General features: G+C 35.4%; 1 protein-coding gene and 1 long non-coding RNA gene across 8 annotated transcripts in view; both read right to left on the reverse strand.

The window, feature by feature from the left end:
* The window catches only part of CNTNAP2 (contactin associated protein 2), a 2,042,838-nt gene that overhangs the window by 693,316 nt on the left and 1,329,477 nt on the right, over positions 1-20,045 (reverse strand). The gene's annotated exons all lie outside the window — the stretch shown is intronic.
* Positions 14,453-19,768, reverse strand: LOC146400102 (uncharacterized). The gene is made up of 2 exons (XR_014816190.1): positions 18,009-19,768; positions 14,453-17,116 (listed from the first exon to the last, which is right to left on the reverse strand). It is a non-coding gene; the product is annotated as an uncharacterized LOC146400102 (long non-coding RNA).

A 20,045-nucleotide genomic window follows, 5' to 3' on the forward strand; every position in this document is an offset into this window, starting at 1 on the left:
CTCAAGATTTGTAGAACTGGTGTGTGATGGGGGTGGAGGTGGGAGGGTGGGAGGGTTTGGGGAGCTCCTAGGTTTTGCTTTTTTCTTTTCTCCCTGTCTTCCATCACCCTTTTTCCCCCACCTCAATCTCATTTCTTCTAATTTTCTTTCCTTTCCACTCTTTTTTTTTTCCTTCTTTTCTCCTCTCCTCTCTTTTTCACACACATTAACAGAAAGGCTTTTCTTTTTATTGTGTGGCAAGGATTTTGTTTTTAACCATATTCTTTCTTACTCTGTAACTTTAGTTAATCCTTCCTTTAGAGTATGATAAAATCTAACTTTCAGCATTCAAGAAAAACGCTTTCCTCCTTTAAAACTGCTATCTTGCTAAAGGTATCTAAAAGTGTCCTTTGAAGCTCAAAACTGAGTAATTACTTTCTGTTCTAGTAACTACTTACCCTCCCTTCACTGGAGGAATACGACTTGGTCTAAAGCTGCACCTAATGCCTTTCTCTAAAGGATGGAGAAGGGAAGAACCTAGAAAGAACATACAGCTGATAGTATTTCAAAGCATTTTTTTGTTCCAGTGGCATAATTTCTTTATCATTATACAGACTGTATGTTATAACTAGGCATTCAAGCCCTTCATCAAAGGCCACCTTTTTGTTCTATAAAACCTTGCTTACTGGGGTGCATGGGGGAGGTACGATTTGACAGCCAGAGGGCTGGTGGGAACCACTCTGTCAGGCACCAGGCAAGCCATTATGATTTCTGGGAGCCAAAGATCAGACAAGACACCAGGAGGTGCAAATCCTCTTGACTTGTGACTGCAGGAGTTGGGGAGTGATGTGAGTGATGATAATAAAACGCCATGTTAAGACACCTAAATTAATCCTTCTACATCCATCTCCTCACTGTAAAAGGGGGATTATCACAGTACCTACCTACCTGATGAAGTGGTTTTGAGGGATAAGTGGGAAAATACACAGAAAGTGCAAAAAAGAAAGCTTGTCACAAACCAGCACTCACTGCGCCAATTATAATTGGTGTTTGGGGCCCTTCTCTTCCTTTGTCAGTTTTTACAATTCCTAAAAAAAGAGATATTAACACTGGACACATGCTACATAGTCTGAAGTAGAAGTGTCATATAGGGGCCATCTTCATAAACTCTTAAATTTGGATCTCCCAGAATGCCTTATTTCAAATAGTGGGATTACTTGTGGAATAAATGAGGATGAAAACAACAATAGTTAAAACAACAACGACAATAGTTAACACCAGTATTATTTATGAACCCTGGTAGTGTACTCACCAGTTTCTCATTTAATCCTAAAACAACTTTACATGATAGGTCCCTTAAAAAGAGCATTTTATAATTGAGGAAGTAGAGGTTTCCAAAATCACATTGGTGTATGGTGAAAGGGGCATGGACCCCAGGTCTCTCTGATTGCTGAGCTTGCAGACAAATGGAATAACTGAAATTAATAATAGAGACATATCACTTAGGCAATTCATTTCCAAGGTCTCTCGAAGGAAAGGAACTGAGTACATTTGCCAAGTTCCTCAGCATCTCTGGAATTTAACTTCAACAGTAAATGAGGCCATATACACTACCCTAGATGATCTGTAAAATTCCTTCCATCTCTGAAACTCTACAGTTCTATTATCTAGCCTCGGAGATAATCAGCACATGAAAAAAAATCAGAGAGAAGGCTCCCAGAAACCATACCATTATTACTTTATTCCTTCTTGAAAATTATAATGTCTATTCCTTTTTGCATTTCTCTAAGTGAAAGTTATTCTGCAGGGTTGCCTCAAGGGCAACATTTGTTCTGTTAAGAGTTATAGAAAAATAAAACCATTTAGGTACTAATACTCTGTGTGATGTAATTTTAATGGAAATACGGTATTGTGTGAGGTTTAATCTTTTCTCCAATCCTTGCCTTGCGTCCTGCAGCTATGCACTGTGTGAATGGTGGAGATGAGGAGTCTCACCTTCTGAGGAGCAGGTGAGGACTATTTGGAAGAGTTTCTCTATAACAGTAGGTAATTTTAATTTCACTTAACCCTTGATCAAAGATGATACTCTCCATTTGTTCTCAGAGCCAAGACCTGGAGAAGTTACAAAGGGCTTAACGGAAATTTCACAGTGGGCTAGAGAAATTTTACCCTCTAAGCCCTGTTGTGTTTTGTTTGTTTCCCATGAAAATATAGATCTGTGGCAAAATAATTTGTTGCAGATATCCCTTTTTCTTTTCTTTTTATTTATTTTTTTTTTTTTTGCTATTTCTTTGGGCCGTTTCCGCGGCACATGGAGGTTCCCAGGCTAGGGGTCCAATCGGAGCTGTAGCTGCTGGCCTAAGCCAGAGTCACAGCAACGTGGGATCCGAGCCGTGTCTGCGACCTACACCACAGCTCACGGCAACCGGATCGTTACCCACTGAGCAAGGCCGGGGACCGAACCCGCAACCTCATGGTTCCTAGTCGGATTCGTTAACCACTGCGCCACAACAGGAACTCCCCCTTTTAATTTTCTAAGCAGTGAAATGTAAAGAAGAGAACAATTTGGGGATGTTGAGAAAAAGGCAGTACATTTGTTAACATGAGTTGGACCACGGGACATTCCTCTAGAACGAAGGCCATTTGAGAAATGCTTGAAAGAAGGAAAAAGGAAACATTGTACTGACTCATCACTTCTAAACAGAAACACCACTTTAAACATTGGTGTATTCATTTTCAGTGTCTTTTGTTATCTAGATTTTAAATTTTTATGTATGTACTCTCATGGAACACATGCCACTTTACAGTCATCATTTTTGCTTAGGAAAACCTAATGGTTTATTTTTAACTGTAATTGATTACTTTCCTGATGTTGATATTAGAACACTGAAAAAAAAAAAAAAAAAGACATACAATAATGTTCCTTCCAGCTCATCTTTTGTGTTCATTCATTCATTCATTCACTTACGTATCAAATATTTACTAAGAACCTAGGAGGAGCAAGTGCTTCACTATGCGCTACAGATGCAAGAATAAATCAAAACAGAGTGCCTGCTCACAAGGTACCCACAGTCCAAGGCAGAAACAATTCTACTGAATCGTTAGTGATGTGGATAGAGGCCATGATGCTATGAGAGGGCACAGGAGCCACAGCTAACTTAGACAATGCTGAGAACAGTGGTCTCCTAATGCTCTTCCAAGATGACACTATTGAGCTGTGCTTTTTAAAATATATTAATTAACCATGTGAAAAGCATGGATTAGAACAGAGATGGAATTTCAGGCAAAGGAAATTTGCAAAAGCCTCGAACTGCAAGTAGTTTACTCTTGCTACAGCTGAGAGAGTGAGAGTTTACGGACTAAGAGGACTAGAAATGAAGACAGGTACCATTCCTTGAGCATATGATATGTTGGTGGGCGTTGTCCTGCAGACCACTCGGGAGCCAATGAAGGATTCAAGCAGAAGAAAACATGATCAAATTTCATTTTTGCATTATTCTGCTACCTTTGGGGAGGACTGATCGTAAGAGCATGAAGCAGAATAAGGAAAGGAATAAACAAATTTATTTTTATATATTTTCTTAGGTAAGAAAATGACTTTAAAATGGAAAAGATTAAGATTTTTTAAAAAGATATTGTTATGGGCTGAATTGTGTCCTCTCAAAATTCCAGCGTTGAAGTTCTAACCCATCAGTACCGTAAGAAATGTGACTTAATTTGGAAAGAGGGCCTTTAAAAAAGTGATTAAGCTAAAATGAGGCTTTGGGTAGTTTGGACTCTAATCCAAGAGGACTGGTATCTTTACTTTTTTTTTTTTTTCTTTACTTCCCATTTCTTTTTTTAACTGAAGTAAAATTGACTTACAATATTATATTAATTTTAGGTGTACCACATAGTGATGTGACCCTTTTATACATTACAGGATTAGTACAAGTTTAATTTCCATTTGTCACCAAAGTTATTACAATATTATAGACTATATGCTCTATGATATACAGTCTCTGTGGCTTATTTATTTCATAACTGGAAGTTTATGCCTCTTAATCTCCCTCACCTATTTCACTCATCCCCCCATCCCCCTTCTATCTGGCAACCACCAATTTGTTCTTAACTATGAATCTGTTTTTGTTTTGTTATATTTGGTCACTTTTTTTTTTAAGGTTCATATACACGTAAAATCATGTGGTATTTGTCTTTTTCTATCTGATTTATTTTACTTAGCATATTACCCTCTAGGTCCATCTATGTTATAGCAAATGGCCAGATTTCATTCTTTTGTATGTTTAATATTCCATTGAGTATAAATGTACTGCATTTTCTTTATTCATCTATCAATGGACAATTAGGTTGCTTCCATATCTTGACTATTGTAAATAATGCTCCAGTGAACATAGGGGTACACATATTTTTTCAAATTAGTATTATTGTTTTCTTCAGAAAAATATCCAGAAGTGGGATTGCTGGATTATAGGATAGTTCTTTTGTTTTTTTTTTTTTTTTTCATTTATTGAGGAACCTCTATACTATTTTCCACAGTGACTGCCCTAAATTACATTCCAACCAATAGTGCATGAGGGTTTCCTCTTCTCCATATTCTCTTCAAACCTTGTTACCTTTTTGATAATAGTTATCCTGACAGGTATAAGGTGGTATCACACTGTGGTTTTGACTTGCATTTCCCTTGTGATTAGTGACACTAAGTAACTTTTCATGTGCCTATGGACCACCTTTATGTTTTCTTTGGAAAAACATCTATTTGGGTCCTCTGTCCATTTTTTAATTGGGTTCCTTCATTTTTTTTAAAGTTTGAGTTGTGGGAGTTCATTGTATATTTTGGATATTAATCCCTATCAGATATATTGGTTGAAAATATCTTTTCTCATTCAGCAATCTTCTTCTTTTTTTGGTAGTTTCCTTTGCTATGCAAAGTCATTTTAGTTTGATATAGTTGTTTTTTTTTTTTTTTATTTTTGCCTGAGGAGATATCAAAAAATATCATTGAGACCAATGTCAAAGAGCATACTGGCAATGTTTTCTTCTAGGAGTTTTATGGTTTTATGTCTTACATTTGCTTTTAATCCATTTTGAGTTTAGTTTCATGTATACTATGAGGAAGTAGTCCAGTTTGATTCTTTTGCATGTAGCTGTCCAGTTTTCCCACACCATTTATTGAATAGGCTGTCCAGTTTTCCCACTGTATATTCTTATCTCCTTTGATTAATTAACCATGTAATAAGCTTGGATTATTTCTGGCTTCTCTGTTCTGTTCCATTATTCTATGTATCTGTTTTGGTTCCAGCGCCATACTGTTTTATTACTGTAGCTTTGTGGAATAGCTTGGTATCAGGGAATGTGATATGGTCAGCTTTGTTCTTCTTCCTCAAGATTGCTTTGGCTATTTGGGATCTTTTGTGTTTACACATAAATTTTAGAATTATTTGTTCTAGTTCTGTAAAAACTATCACTGATGTTTTGATAGAGATTGTACGGAATTTGTAGATTGCCTTGGGAATTATGGTCATTTAAAAATATTAATTATTCTAAATCCATGAGTGTGATTTATCTTTCCATTTGTGCATATTGTCTTCAGTTTCTTTCATCAGTGTCTTATAGACTTCTAGGTACAGGTTTTTTACTTTTTTGGTTAGATTTATTCCTAACCATTTGATTCTTTTTTGGTGCAGTTGTTAAGTAGGACTGTTTTCTTTGCTGATCTTTCTGATAGTTCATTATTAGTATATAGAAATGCAAGATTTCTATATATTAATTTAGCATCCTGCAAATTTACCAAATTCATTTATTAGTTCCAGTAGATTTTTTTAGTGGTGTCTTCACAATTTTCTATATGTAGTATCATATCAGCTGCAAACAGTGACAGTTTTACTTCTTCCTTTCCAATTTGGATTCCCTTTGTCTCTTTGTGTGTGTATGTGTGTTATTGCTGTGTTTAGGACTTCAAACACTATGTTGCATAAAAGTGGCAAAAGTAAGCATCCTTGTTTTGTTTCTGATCTGAGAGGAAATACTTTTCAGTTTTTTACCACTGAGCATAATATTTGTTGTGGGCATATCATATATGGCCCTTATTAAGTTAATGTCTGTTCCCTCTATACCCATTTTGTTCATAGTTTTTATCGTAAATGGATGTGAATTTTGTCAAAAGCTTTTTCTCCCTCTATTGAGCTGGCCATATGATTTTCATTCAATTTGTTAATGCAGTGTATTACATAAATTAATTTCCAGATATTGAATTGTCCTTGCATCCTCAGGATAAATTCCATTTGATCAGGGTATATGACCTTTTAATGCTTGTTGAATTCAGTTTGCAAATATTTTGTTGACGATTTTTACATCTATGTTCATCAAGATATCTTGTGGTATCTTTCTTTGGTTTCAGTATCTGGGTGATGCTGGCCTTGTAGAATAAGTTCAGAAGCATTCCTTCCTTTTCATTTCTTTAATAGTTTGAGAAGTATAGGTGTTAATTCGTCCTTAAATTTTTTCTAGAGTTCACCTATGAAACCATCTAATTTTGGACTTTTTATTTGTTGAGAGTTTTAAAATTACCAATTCAATTTAATTACTGGTAATTGTTCATATTTTCTATTTCTGTTTAAGTCTTGGGAGATTGTACATCTCTAAGAATTCATCCATTTCTTCTAGATTATTCATTTTATTAGCTTTTAATTATTACTACAAATAATTATGATCTTCTGTATTTCTGTGGTGTTGGTTGTGACCTCTCCTATTTCATTTCTGATTTTATTTATTGGAGTTCTCTCTCTCTCTCTTTTTTTTTTTTTCCCCTTGATGGGTCTTGTTAGAGTTGTATAAATTTTGTTTATCTTTTTAAAAAAACTAGTTTTTTTTCCTATTGTTTTTTGTCTCTATTTCATTTATTTTCTCTCTGATCTTTATGATTTCTTTCCTTCTACACATTTAGGGTTTTGTTTAGTCTTTTTTTTTTTCTAGTTTTTTTAGGTGTAAGTTAGATTATTCATTTGAGATTTTTCTTGTTTCTTGCTTTTGATGCATTCCACAGATTTGGATCATTGCATTTCAATTTTTCCTTTGTCTCCAGGTATTTTTTGATTTCTTCTGTGACTTCTTCAGTGACCCATTGGTTGTTGAGTAGCATACTGTTTAGCCTACATGTGCTTGTGGTTTTTGCAGATTTTTTTCTTATAGTTGATTTCTAGTCTTATGCCTTTGTGGTCAGAAAAGATACTTGATCTTTGAGTCTGTAGTATTTTGTTATGGCAGCACAAGCAGACTAATACAGATACTGAGGACATAGAAGTACTCGTTGACTAGATAGATGTTTGGAGTAAAAGGGGAGGAGAGAGGCAAGAAAATGCAAAGGGTTTTGATTTGACTGACAGATTATTAGAGATGCCTTTCACCAAGTTGGGAAACCTGAGATTGTAGTAGATGGTCAATTCAAATTGACAAATGAAGAATCGTAGGAACTTGTGGCAGATTTATGAAGAGATGGCCAGCATAGCATTAAAAATACAAATGTGAAATTTGAGAGGTATATAGATTTTCTGATACCTCTCACTGATGTAGTTTCCTCTAAGATATTTGCATGTCTCAATCCCTCATTCAAAATAAGGGCTCAGCTCAAATGTCATTCTATCAGAGAGACTTACCTGTCCACTCTGTCTAAAAGAACACACCTCCTATCACCAACATCCACTTCCCTTGATTTGTCTTTATAATGCCTACCACCATTTGATCATTATGTACTTCTTGAACAGACAGAATCCTCAGTATTTGGAAGAGTGTATTACATGCAATAGGTTATCTATCATTTTTTTTTAATAAAAAAAGAATGGAGGAAATGAGGGAGGAAAGAGAAAGGAAGGGAAGACACCACAGCCTACCACCTGTTTTTGTATGATGTCAGAATAAGAATTTTTTTTTTATAGTTCAAAATTATTGAAAAAAAGGAAGAGTAGTATTTTGTAATGTGAAGGATTCATGAAATTCGAATTTTGGTGCCCAGAAAACAGGTACTGTTGGAACACAGCCATGTTACTCATTTAAATGTTGTCAATGGCTGCTTTTCCCTACTATAGCAGAGTTGAATAAATGCCACATAGGCTGTATGTAGCACACAAAGCCAAAAATACCTACTGTCTATCCCTGTATAGGAAAATATTTCTGACCCCTGATAGACATTATCTGTTAGGTCTTACACATTGACAGCAGAAATCCACACTGGTGGCACCACTTCAGGGCACAGTTTATCATGACTTTACAAAGCTGAACATGAACATTTGTTTAGTCTCTTATCTAACAATTTGTGCTAAGTATAAACCACCCTAGAAATTCTTGAACCTTTAGGACAAGAAATGTTCACAAGAATATTCATAGCAGCACTGTTTACAACAGGAAAATGTGCAGAAAGCCCAAAAGCCTCTTAATGAAAGGGTGAAAATTTTACTTGGCGTACACAACAATGTCAGTGAAAGTAATACAGTAAGTTACACATAGCATGATACATTTTTCATAAACTTAAACTAAAAATACACACATTTACAGGACTACAGATACATGCAAGACAACTATAGAAAGAACATCAAGAAAATTCAGGTTGACAATCATCTCTGCAGGGAGGAGAGGGAGTAGAATGAGAAGGTTTATAAGTTTAATATCTCATTTATGTTTTAGGGATGATGGTTTGCAGTCCCATTTATATTATAATTAAGTACATTTTGATTAATTAGTGATGAATAATGAAAGTATGACACAAACCAAGGATTATGAATTATTGAATTCTGTGCATGTGATGTCCCGTTGGGGTGTGTGTGGGGGGATTCCACCAATTACTTTTATGAACCAGCTGTGAACTTCAGAAATTTGCTTGAGTCTAGGACTTTGTTTCCTGAACAAAATAAAGAGTAAGGACTTGATCATTTCTAAGGAGCCATTCAATTCCAAATGTCCATGTTTCTAGAAAATAAAGTAGGAGGAATAGTTGTTTTCAATTCAATGTACAAGCAAATGTTAAACATAAATAGATGGATCATTTAAAATATTAGGTTTTGGTGGCCATTCACTTAAGACTTTGAAAACCAATTACCCTCTCTGTGAAGTAATCAACCTACCCCCTTAAAATGCAGATTTAGTTGATTTAATTGCTAATTGTTATATCTTTTTTGTAACCCCTATAATTAAAGAAGATTTAAAATAAGGCAATGCACTGGTAAAAATGTCTCAAATATGAATAAGTGATGAGGCTCCCATTTGTAGACCAGCTGCCTGACAGTATTTGTGAGGTTCTGTAAATCATGGATGCTGTACCATGACTCCATGAATGGCATCTGCCAGTAGAGACTGAGAATGTCTCTTTGCCAGCATCAGGCCGTCCCTGTTGTCCCTCCACTACAGCCTGGCACTATGATGTGAGGGAAAGAGCATAATGACATATCTGATTAGTTTGGTTCTAATTACTATATCAATAGAGAGAAGAAATTTACAGATTGATGGTTTTCTTTGGCAGCCAAAAGTTAGGACACTTTTTCTCCTAATGCATTGAAATATTCCAATCTTTGAAGGAGCTGGAGTTGGAAGGGTGAGGAATGGGTGCTCCAGTACTTCTGTTCACACTGCAGCCTGTTTGAGATGTATGTCCCACCCCAGTCCTCTGGTTATAGCTGATTGTTCTGGAAAGACACTCCTGACCCGAGCTCGAGCTTGGTCAAGCTTATTATCTCCCCTCAAAATTTGGAATCAGGTTTTGAAAACATCAAGTCTCTGCTGAGCACTTTTATCCTAACCTTGGATCTAGTTATAGCTCTGGTCCTTTGTAAATACTCTGGAATCCTTAAAAAAATATTTCCCATTCCTGTTCCCTTTAGAAAGTTCAGTTGACTTTTTTAGACTAAGGAGGATCCAAACATATCTTGTGCCTCTCTCTGTCTCTGTGTCTCCCTGTCTGCCTCTATTTGTTTTTCTTTTTATTTATTTTATTATTATCATCATTATTATTATTATTTATTTATTTATTTATTTTTTGGCCACACCTATGGCACCCAGGCCAGGGATCAAAATGAGCCACAGCAGTGACAAGGATCCACTGCAGTGACAATGCTGAATCCTTAACCACTAGGCCACTAGGGAACTTCTGTTTCTTTCTAAATAAAGTTTGAGACTCTACAAAGAAATTCTACCATTTATAAAACAGTCTCATTTTTGATTCAGAAATAGCTCCGAGTAACTCAATGTTTTCCACATTAATATTATGGTACATTTATGATTGAATGTGACCCTAAATTTGATATATCCAATTGTCTCACTGTATAAATAAGAAAATAGAGGCCTAGGGAAGAAAACTGATTTGTCCATAGTCTCACAGTTATTCAGGGAGCAAAAAAAATATTGTTTAGGACTTCTGGCTCCTGATACAGTACACTTTCAAATAATGACATTTTTTTCTTCTAATTCTGCTACGAAAGAGACTAAATGCAAAAAAAAAATAAAATAAAATAATTACAAACAGATACTACAATGTTAAAATACATGGAGTTCTCTATTATGAGGTTCCAAGTGAAATACCACTATGAGTCTTATTTGTTTTTTAAAGGATGTCTTATCTTCAGGAGAGAGGTGGACACTGAAGAATGGACTGGCAGGATTTTGCCATGTATCAATAAATCTTCACTGTTGCTTTTAGATGAATGATTCGTCAACATAATACTTCCAACTCTGTAAGCCTGGTTTTTAGTAGCATTCTATGTTAGATCTGAATTTAGGTAATTTTTAGGGTTACAGAAACGTCAAACTATATCAAGTTCAAAAATGAGTCTGGGAGTTCCCGTTGTGGTGCAGTGCAAATGAATCTGACTAGAAACCATGAGGTTGTGGGTTTGATCCCTGGCCTCCTCGCTCAGAGGGTTAAGGATCCGGTGTTGCCATGATCTGTGGTGCCCGACGCAGATATGGCTCAGATCTGGTGTTGCTGTGGCTCTGGCGTAGTCCAGTAGCAACAGGTCTGATTAGACCCCTAGCTTGAGAACCTCCATATGCTGCGGATGCAACCCTATAAAGACAGAAAAGACAAAAAAAAAAAAAAAAAAGAGTCTGGACTCGAATTATCACTTTTCATTACCTACACCTACCAGTAATACCAGATAATTATATTTATACAATACACATAAATATTTATAAACAATATCCTTATATTACCTATATTAACTATATTTTATTTATATCTATACAAATAAAATTTTGGTGAATAAATTTTAGATCTATGTAACATATACACAGTTGTATAATATATTCCATTTAATATATTAATTATATTCATATAATTATGTTTCATAATTACATATAATTTTAATATATTACATTATAGATTATAGATTTTATATTCTATATTACAATAGAATATAAAATGTCATTATATATATAAATCATGTATAAATATATAAAATTTTGCATATATACATAAAATTACTCACCAGTTATTTTATTTGTCTCATATTAATAATATTAATTTTCCGTGTTGCTTTAAATAATTAAAGCACAATATAAAATGATTCAATATATAAAGATATACATTTAAAATTATACAATTTAATTAATATCTTTAATTCTGAGACTACATCTGTTTCTGACTTGGAACTGACACTTGGGGATATGACACCCAATCAAACCACAGCAACAGGATTTATGGGAAGTGCTTTTGACTTTATGCCACTGTTTCCATCACACAGGACAGTGCAGGAAGAAGGCTATGGGCGGCATAGAGCTTCAAAGAGACTGACATGTGCTAGCAGACCCTGGAGGCCTGGAAATGTTCCTGAGATTCTTAGGAGGGCTACCTGATCAATCCCTCCATTGGCTGCAGGCCTGACATGCCACACCATCAAGGGCAGCCTTTTCCCTGAGACCGTGAGCTCGGGGGTTTGTGAGACTTCCCCACAGAGGCCACCCCAGCATAGTGGCTTTTGTGAGCACAAAGACCGTCTCCTACAGCATCTTCAAAGCTGCTGCTTTTCTTCCCTGGGAGCATCTGCTGTGGCAAAGAGGAAGAGGCAAGAAGCCCTGAATTTTTCACATAAATAGTAGTATTGCTGCCAACCTACTCTTCCAGGAAATTCCATTTACAGAATTAAACATGACATTTTCATTCCCTTACCACCTTTACAGAAATTTTTATTTCTCTACTATTTTTTTTCACATGCAAACCATGTACATAAATGGGTTTGATTATATAGGAATGAAATAGCTCTTTATCACACCTCATGAATAAAGGACTTTCATTTTCCATTTGTTATTTGGATAGAATTTGAAAATATCACTTAAATTTACTCACTACATCTTTCAGGATAAGGATGATGACCTCCTACCACTCTCCTTCACCAGGGAGTAAAAAAAATGGAGATCTGTCCACCTCAAAAGATTCTGAATCCAGCTCAAAGATTTCTAAAATGGCCAACATATGGATACAGAGGAAATATTACTTAAAGTATATATTATCATATTCATAATCTGAGAGGTCATCAATGATAAGATGCACCACTTTTTTACGTACCACTAAGAAAGAAAAAATAAAACATCTCAAAAGAGCTATTCTAATCTTATTTCATTATATTATCCTTGCACATACTTAAGTATTGCAAAATGAATTGGCAGAGGCGGACCTCAGATTTCTTCACAACTACGCAAATAAATAGCTCAACTCTGCTGAAACACTCTGAAACACAAATCACTGAAGTTCCCAGAGAATGGTCCTTAGAGTCTATTTTTGCACCAGTGATAGAGAAATTCTTTAAAAAAAAAAAAAAAGGGTTCCTCCTTCATCTTTAGAATTTTCTTCCAAGTCACTGAGACCTAATCTGCAAATTTTTAAATGATAGTGCCACATGCATACAAGGCAAAAACAGCTGTGTCATGATCGCTGCTTGCCCAAAGAGAGATGGCAAGACTCTGTCAACAGTAATATGCACTCTGATAACAGAGATGTTAAAATTGTGAAAAATAATGTGCATCTGAGCATCAATGAACTATTGCTTTGTTTGAAATTTTGAAAATAAACAGAATTTTTTGTATATCAGAATGTTGCCTTACAAGGCACTCCCCCTAAGAGAACTGTGGTGGATACTTTGAGGCATCACTGAAGAGAGCCCTAAAAAAAGTGAATATGTGAGGAATAAAATTCCTCTCAATGAGTTAAACTTTAAAAATGACACATGAATCAAGGTAGAAAAATGTAAATGGATGGATTGATTTGCAGGCTTAAAAGTTCTAAGTTTAGCTAGTATATGGAAGTTCTCAGGCTAGGGGTTGAATTAGAGCTGCAGCTGCAGGCCCACGCCATTGCTAAGGCAGCACCAGACTCAAGTGGCATCTGCAGCCTATGCTATGCCACAGCTTGCGGTAATGCTGGATCCTTAACCTACTGAGTGAGGTCAAGGACCAAACCTGCATTGTCATGGAGACAATGTCGGGTCATTAACCCAATGGTCCACAATGGGAACGCCTAAGTTTAATGTTTAATATCATTTATATGTAAAGAGAAAAAATGAACAGAATGGTATTTGCTCATTTGAAAGCATTGTAGAAGATGTGTGTGACAGCAAAAAAACTATCCAATGGAGAGAAAGTTTAGTCAACAGGCTAAGGTAGTAAAATAGTGTAACCCACAGGCTTAGCTTGATGTCATCAATTCATTGATTTGTATAATTCCTCTTATACTGATTCCATGCCCCCATGTTATCTGATTATGTAGTATCGCCAATAGAGAGAAGATGTAATAAATTGCCAAAAGGAGAAGAATTTTTTTTTTTCTTTTTACTTGCAGCACATAGATATTCCCAAGCTAGGGATCGAATCAGAGCTATAGCTGCTGGCCAACACCACAGCCACAGCAGCACAGGATCCGAGCCGCATCTGTGATCTACATCACAGCTCACCGCAACGCTGGATTCCCAATCCACTGAGCAAGGCCAGGGATTGAACTCACATCCTCATGGATACTAGTTGGGCTCGTAACCTCTAAGCAACAATAGGAACTTCCACAAATGCATTTTTCTGCCTGCATAGTAAATTCTGAAGTAAAAGATACATGTGACAATAGCAATGAAGTAGATTGTGGGAATTAGAGCCAGTAGCTAAATGGATGTGAAAATTGCTTTGCATGAAGTCCAGATTAGCATTGGTAGCTTTAAGTGTATTACTTTTGTATGTGTGGCAGAGTTACAGCAGGATAAGGGTTAGCTCAGAAAGAATGGGCCCAAATCAACTCAAATGCTTAAGGAATAACATGAAAAGAAGCTAATACAATTAAAGGGAAGCCAGAAATAAGGAAAATTATAAGCTATTTTTTTTTTCTGTTGTGACAATCATCACATATAAGCCACTATTTTCACAGAGGCTTCCTTCTCTCTTAAATCCCTGGAGAGAATGATTTATTCATTGTAATACTCTCCAGAGTCTTTTGTAGAGAGAGACTAGATTCTTATTTATTTATTTATTGTTAATTTTTTTCTTTTTTTTCTTTTCTTTTTACGGCTGCCACCTGTTGCGCATGGAAATTCCTGGGCTAGGGGTTGAATCAAAGCTGTACCTGCCAGTATATTACACAGCCACAGCTATACCAGATCTAAGCTGCATCTGCAACCTACACCACATCTGTGGCAACGCCGGACTCTTAACCCACTGAGTGAGGTCAGAGATTGAACCTACATCCTCATGGATACTGTGTTGTGTTCTTAATCCGCTGAGCCACAATGGAAACTCTGAGACTAGATGTTTAATAACACTTGTTTTGTGCTTTTCAAAGTAAAATAGTTTTATAACTACATATTAATGTATAAAAACATTTTTTATGTATCATTTAATTTAATATTTCTAAACAACACTGTGGGTTAGATTTGAAATGCACAGTTTGGAGCGTCAACCAACCTCTAATCTCTCTTATAATTTCCTCTTGAGACTACAATAGTATGAAAATGGAATACTTTGTCAGATTTAGATTTGTTGCAACAGAGATTACATTTTAGTAAAGTGAACCCATACAGTATGATCGATAGCCAACTTAATGTAATCTCTCAATGTCACCTGCAATAAGAGCATGCAATCTACAAGTGCCAGGGTAAACCTGCTCAGGATGAAAAATTGAGGCTACAAAGCTAATTTACAGCACCACAACTCTCATTATTGCAGCTGGCTGTCAATTATATGCACTCACTTGTTTGGAGATTAAAGCTATTATAAAAATTCTGTAAAAGTACCAAGTCTATTTGCAAAGCATTTCAATAAACTTCTAAGTTTTTAGTAAGGTACAAAATTATTTCTATCTTCCTTTTTCTCCTAAAATCTCTTGGCTTATTTTTTATATGCAAGGAGAAAAAAATTACATACATTCACCTCATATTGTTTATATATTTAAATGGAAGTGCTTCATTTTTGTATTTTCTATAATCAATCGGGAATATTTATTTAATCAGTTCCTACTATGTCTTAAGTTCTTTGCTTTGTATATAACGTATGCTTTTATACCAGGCATACCACCAGAAACATTTTTGTTGTTGTTTTATTCCAGATAATGAGTTGAACACATATTGTTACTAGTGAGTTGCCATGAAATTAGAGCTAGAAAATTTTCACCAGATTTGGATGAGATAAGGGACATTCACCTGATGATATATCATAAGGTCTTTGGCGGGGCAGTCCTGCCTACTTTGAGCTGCTGCAATCAGCCTTTACGGCTTTTCTCTTGGTTGACCAGGGGCTTCATTTTGCCTTATTTTCAAGAGGAAAAGCAACACAAAACTACGAACTTATTTCACTGATTCTGCTGCTATGAAAAGCAATGTGGAGTGTTTTGACTGGAAGTGCCTCCGTGGCCTGGGTCATATGTATGTCAATGATCATGAATCTTCCTCCTATGAAGGTAGCTTTACATTTTGACAGTAGCCAGAAGTGATTCAGGTCGGAATCCAGTGAATAGTATTTTTACTTCTGACTTTCGACCTAGACTGAAGACCTATCAGAGATAAGAGTTGTGTCTGGTACATTTCTACAGTGTCTGACTCCTCTAGCTCCAGGAAAAAGTGGATGTTATAATGAAGTGACAAAGATGGTAGCCCCCCAAGTCACGCAAACCTGGTTTCCAGTCTCCCATTTAACAATTTGGAATCCAGGCTAGTCATCTACCTTTGCCTTAGTTGCCACACTAAATGAATAATAATTTGACCTCCCTCACATGAGCTTGTGCAAGTAAAGCACAGTTCCAGCCCACAGCAAGCATTTGGTAAGTATTGACACTTTATTATTGTTGTCATTTACATGCTTAAAATGTGGGTGCTGAATGAGAAAGCTACCAGATAAATAGAGAATACAAATAACATAAGCAAAATCATTCTGCAAGCTGATTGAAAAAGATACTGCAATATAAAATGTTTTTAGGAAGTGTTCAAAGCTATCATTACTGGTGCTCATTCTATGAACAATTTAAATTAGAGTCATAATTGGGAGGACAGAAGAAAGAGAAAGTCTGAAGGTCAGATGTGGGTAATAAAGGACACTTGGGTCAACATGCATAAACTGCTAGAAAATTAAGACTAAGATCCAAATTCATTACTTACTATCAAAATATAATACATGTTTTAAAATAAAGTTCTCATGCTGAAGTCTTCCTTAAATTCAGGAAAGGTATTAGATTTTGAAAATGGTGAATCCTGCTAGTTACCATTCTTGGCCATGCAAGCCAATAACTGTCCCCCCAAAAAATATGAAATGAGGTATGAGGCTTTATTTAAGTGAAAATTCTCAAAGTCCCTGTACCACTGATACTTTAAGAAACACCATATTTTACCATATTAGTTATATGCCTATAATAATATAATGTTTACACACCACATTAGGAGAAAAACATCAAGTATAATAAACTTTTTATGATATTGTTGTTTTTGATGGGAATAAGTTAAAAGAGAGTTGATTTAAAGAACAAGATAAATTAAATAATTAGTGTTCTGCAGGCTGTGTGAAACTTATGAAGATGGTACACAAATCACTAAAGTTTGGGAAATGCTCATTGAATAAATGATTTATCAAAATTGGTTATAAATAGCCCATTAATAATTTTATAACTTACTTCAATAATTTGGAGTTACCGTCATGGCTCAGCAGTTAATGAACCCAACTAGCATCCATGAGGATGCAGGTTCGATCCCTGGCCTCGCTCGGTGGGTTAAGGATCTGGCTTTGCCATAAGCAGTGGTGTAGGTCGCAGATGCGTCTCAAATCCTCTGTTGCTGTGGCTCTGAACTGCTGTGGCAGTGGCTTAAGCTGGCAGCTATAGCTCTGATTGGACCCCTAGCCTGGGAACCTCTATATGCAGCAAGTGTGGCCCTGAAATGACAAAAAAAAAAAAAAAGATTAAATGTCTGACAGCAATGGCTTGGCTACTGATGTAATATTCTGCTGGATTAATAAAAATAACTTTATTCATATTTATAATACTATAAGCTCCGCATAAACAGACGTTATATCTAGTATGTTTGCTCTTGCATCTCTAGTGCCTGGCACATAACATATACTAATAAATATTAGTTAAGTGAATAAACAAACAATTATATAAGCTTAGGTAAACACATTATTCTGAAAATGTTTCCTAGGGCATAACATAGAACAAAAACAGATATTTTATAAGACTAGGAGATGATTTTTACTCTAATGTCTGATAGAACCTCACCATATCATACCTAACCTTAAAGTTGCTGCTAATCAAATCATAGTTAATTTTAATTTTAATTTATTTTTTTAATTTTTATTTTCTGCTTTTTAGGGCCACACCCATGGCATGTGGAAGTTCCCAGGTGAGGGCTGACTCGCAGTGACAGCTGCCGGCCTACACCACAGCCACAGCAATGTGGGGTCCACAACAAGTCTGTGACCTACACCACAGGTCATGGCAACGCCGGATCCTTAACCCACTGATCAAAGCCGGGGTTTGAACCCTCATCCTCATGGATACTAGTCGGGTTTGTTAACTGCTGAGCCATGAAGGGAACTCTCTAGAGTTAATTTTAAAAAAGATAATGAACAGAATTACAAAGAGATTTGGAAGAATGTCAACTAAAGATCTACTAAATACTAAAGCAACAGGGAAGTCCAAGTACAGACATAAAGATTATGTTAAAGGAGATTTATTTGTAAGAGTATTTCCAAATTATTTTTTCTGCATATTTACTAAAGATATTGGTATTTATAAGAAACTGCAGCAAGCAACTAAGAAAACATAGCTGCATTTAAATGTTATAAGATTAATGTTTTCTGAGATGAGTAAAGGCAAGTGGTAGATAAGTTACATCTGTGTTTGAAACAATACTTAATTTTATGATACAAAGAAATAATTTCTTTTGTAAATTTTGTCAAAGGGAAGCTGAGCTCTGCATGCTTATGAAATTTCTATGATTTTTATATTTTAGGAATAATTTTACACTAAATATTTCCTCACAATGACACAGAAAATTAAAACCCCTTTAAAACAAGATTATCATGTAGGATCATCTTTAATAGATTTGCAGTCTATTAAAATACCATGATACAGGAATACTGAAAAAGGAAGCTTTAGTACATTGACAATTTTTGGATACTGTTTTCCTCTTTCCTTTCTCATGCTTCCATGAAAGAAAGAGAGGTCAATATAAATAAAGTCATGCCTATAAAGCTAAAGACAGAATGAAGACCAAAAATTCATTTTAATGACATTGCAGCAGAGTCAGATGCTCAATGGGGCCATAGTAGAGGATTCTGGTTGCCTGATCCCAATTAAAAGTAAATGCAATCCTGCTTCTAGAATGTTTTCATATTTTCTGTAAGGAAAGCATCCATACAAGAAGCAGAAGGAAAAACTAAAGGGATAGACAGCTTAGACATTCAGATTTATAGAAGAGGTTGCATAGGCAATTTTTGAGCCTACTGCTAATAAACATTTGTCTACTAATTGTAGATGAGGCAGACTTTTGTCTCACACTTGTTTTCTTATCTAATACTGAGATTGATGGACAAGTTAGACCTACTTAGCTGTCTCTAATGGTGGCTACTTGTACCTATTAAAAAATTAAGGTGGCACGGGTCTTTTCAGAGCAGTGCATTTATTACTTCCAACTGTATACTAGACACTGCTGGATTCAGAAGTGAATAAGATAGACATCCCGGCTCACAGCCTACATGCTAGTTAATCAGAAATCTGGAACAAAAGAAGAAAATCATTAAATGATGATAATAATAATAATAATAATAGTCATATTATTTTAGTTGCAGGAACTAAGGGTATCTCAGAATACTCCAATCTATTAAAAAGGAACAGTGATAAACTTATGCTGCTAAAGGACATGTAAGCCTCTCATTCAAACCTATATTCTCTATGGAAACATCTTTCTGGAAACTGTGCTATAGATGTACCCATGGATGATAAGATGCTTAAACACTCATTGGCTGTTTGGAAAATTTAAAAAACTGTTTGTGTATTAGTTCATATGTCTTCAAAACTGGGATCCCAAGATCTTCTGGGTTATTGTAAGGAACAAACAGAATACTACTATTGATGAAGGCATCTATCACACTACCTCTTACAGAGAGTAGAAAATAAACACTTTAAGAACAATGACATCTTTCAAACAAACGTGAAATATTAATTTATATTAAAAATTTGAACACTTTAATGAATTTTTAAAATATTTGTTTTGTAAAACTACTTCATTCTATGGGATTAAATCAGGATATTAAAAATGCATAAGGGATTTTCTGGTTAGGATGTTGAATAAACACCGGCATCTAGCAATTTCCCTCCTAAAAACTCCATTAAAGTTAGAATACACTTATGTATACACATACATTCATAAAATATATGATCAATATATAGACATATTCAAACTAGGACACTACTGAGAATAAAAGGGAGAGCTATTTATAACTACATCAGGGCCAAAGTAGTAAAATAGGATATACTGCGCACACAAGACATGCGGTTATTATAACCTAGAGTGAAGTTCAAAATCAACAAGACCCTCGCACTCTTAGGAATAAATAGATAGCTAATAATT

The sequence above is a fragment of the Sus scrofa genome, chromosome 9, assembly GCF_054392235.1.
Source record: "Sus scrofa isolate SSC_HxYL_T2T_F1_AM1 chromosome 9, Sscrofa_HxYL_maternal_Yorkshire_Landrace_v2.0, whole genome shotgun sequence".
Taxonomy (NCBI): Eukaryota; Metazoa; Chordata; class Mammalia; order Artiodactyla; family Suidae; genus Sus; species Sus scrofa.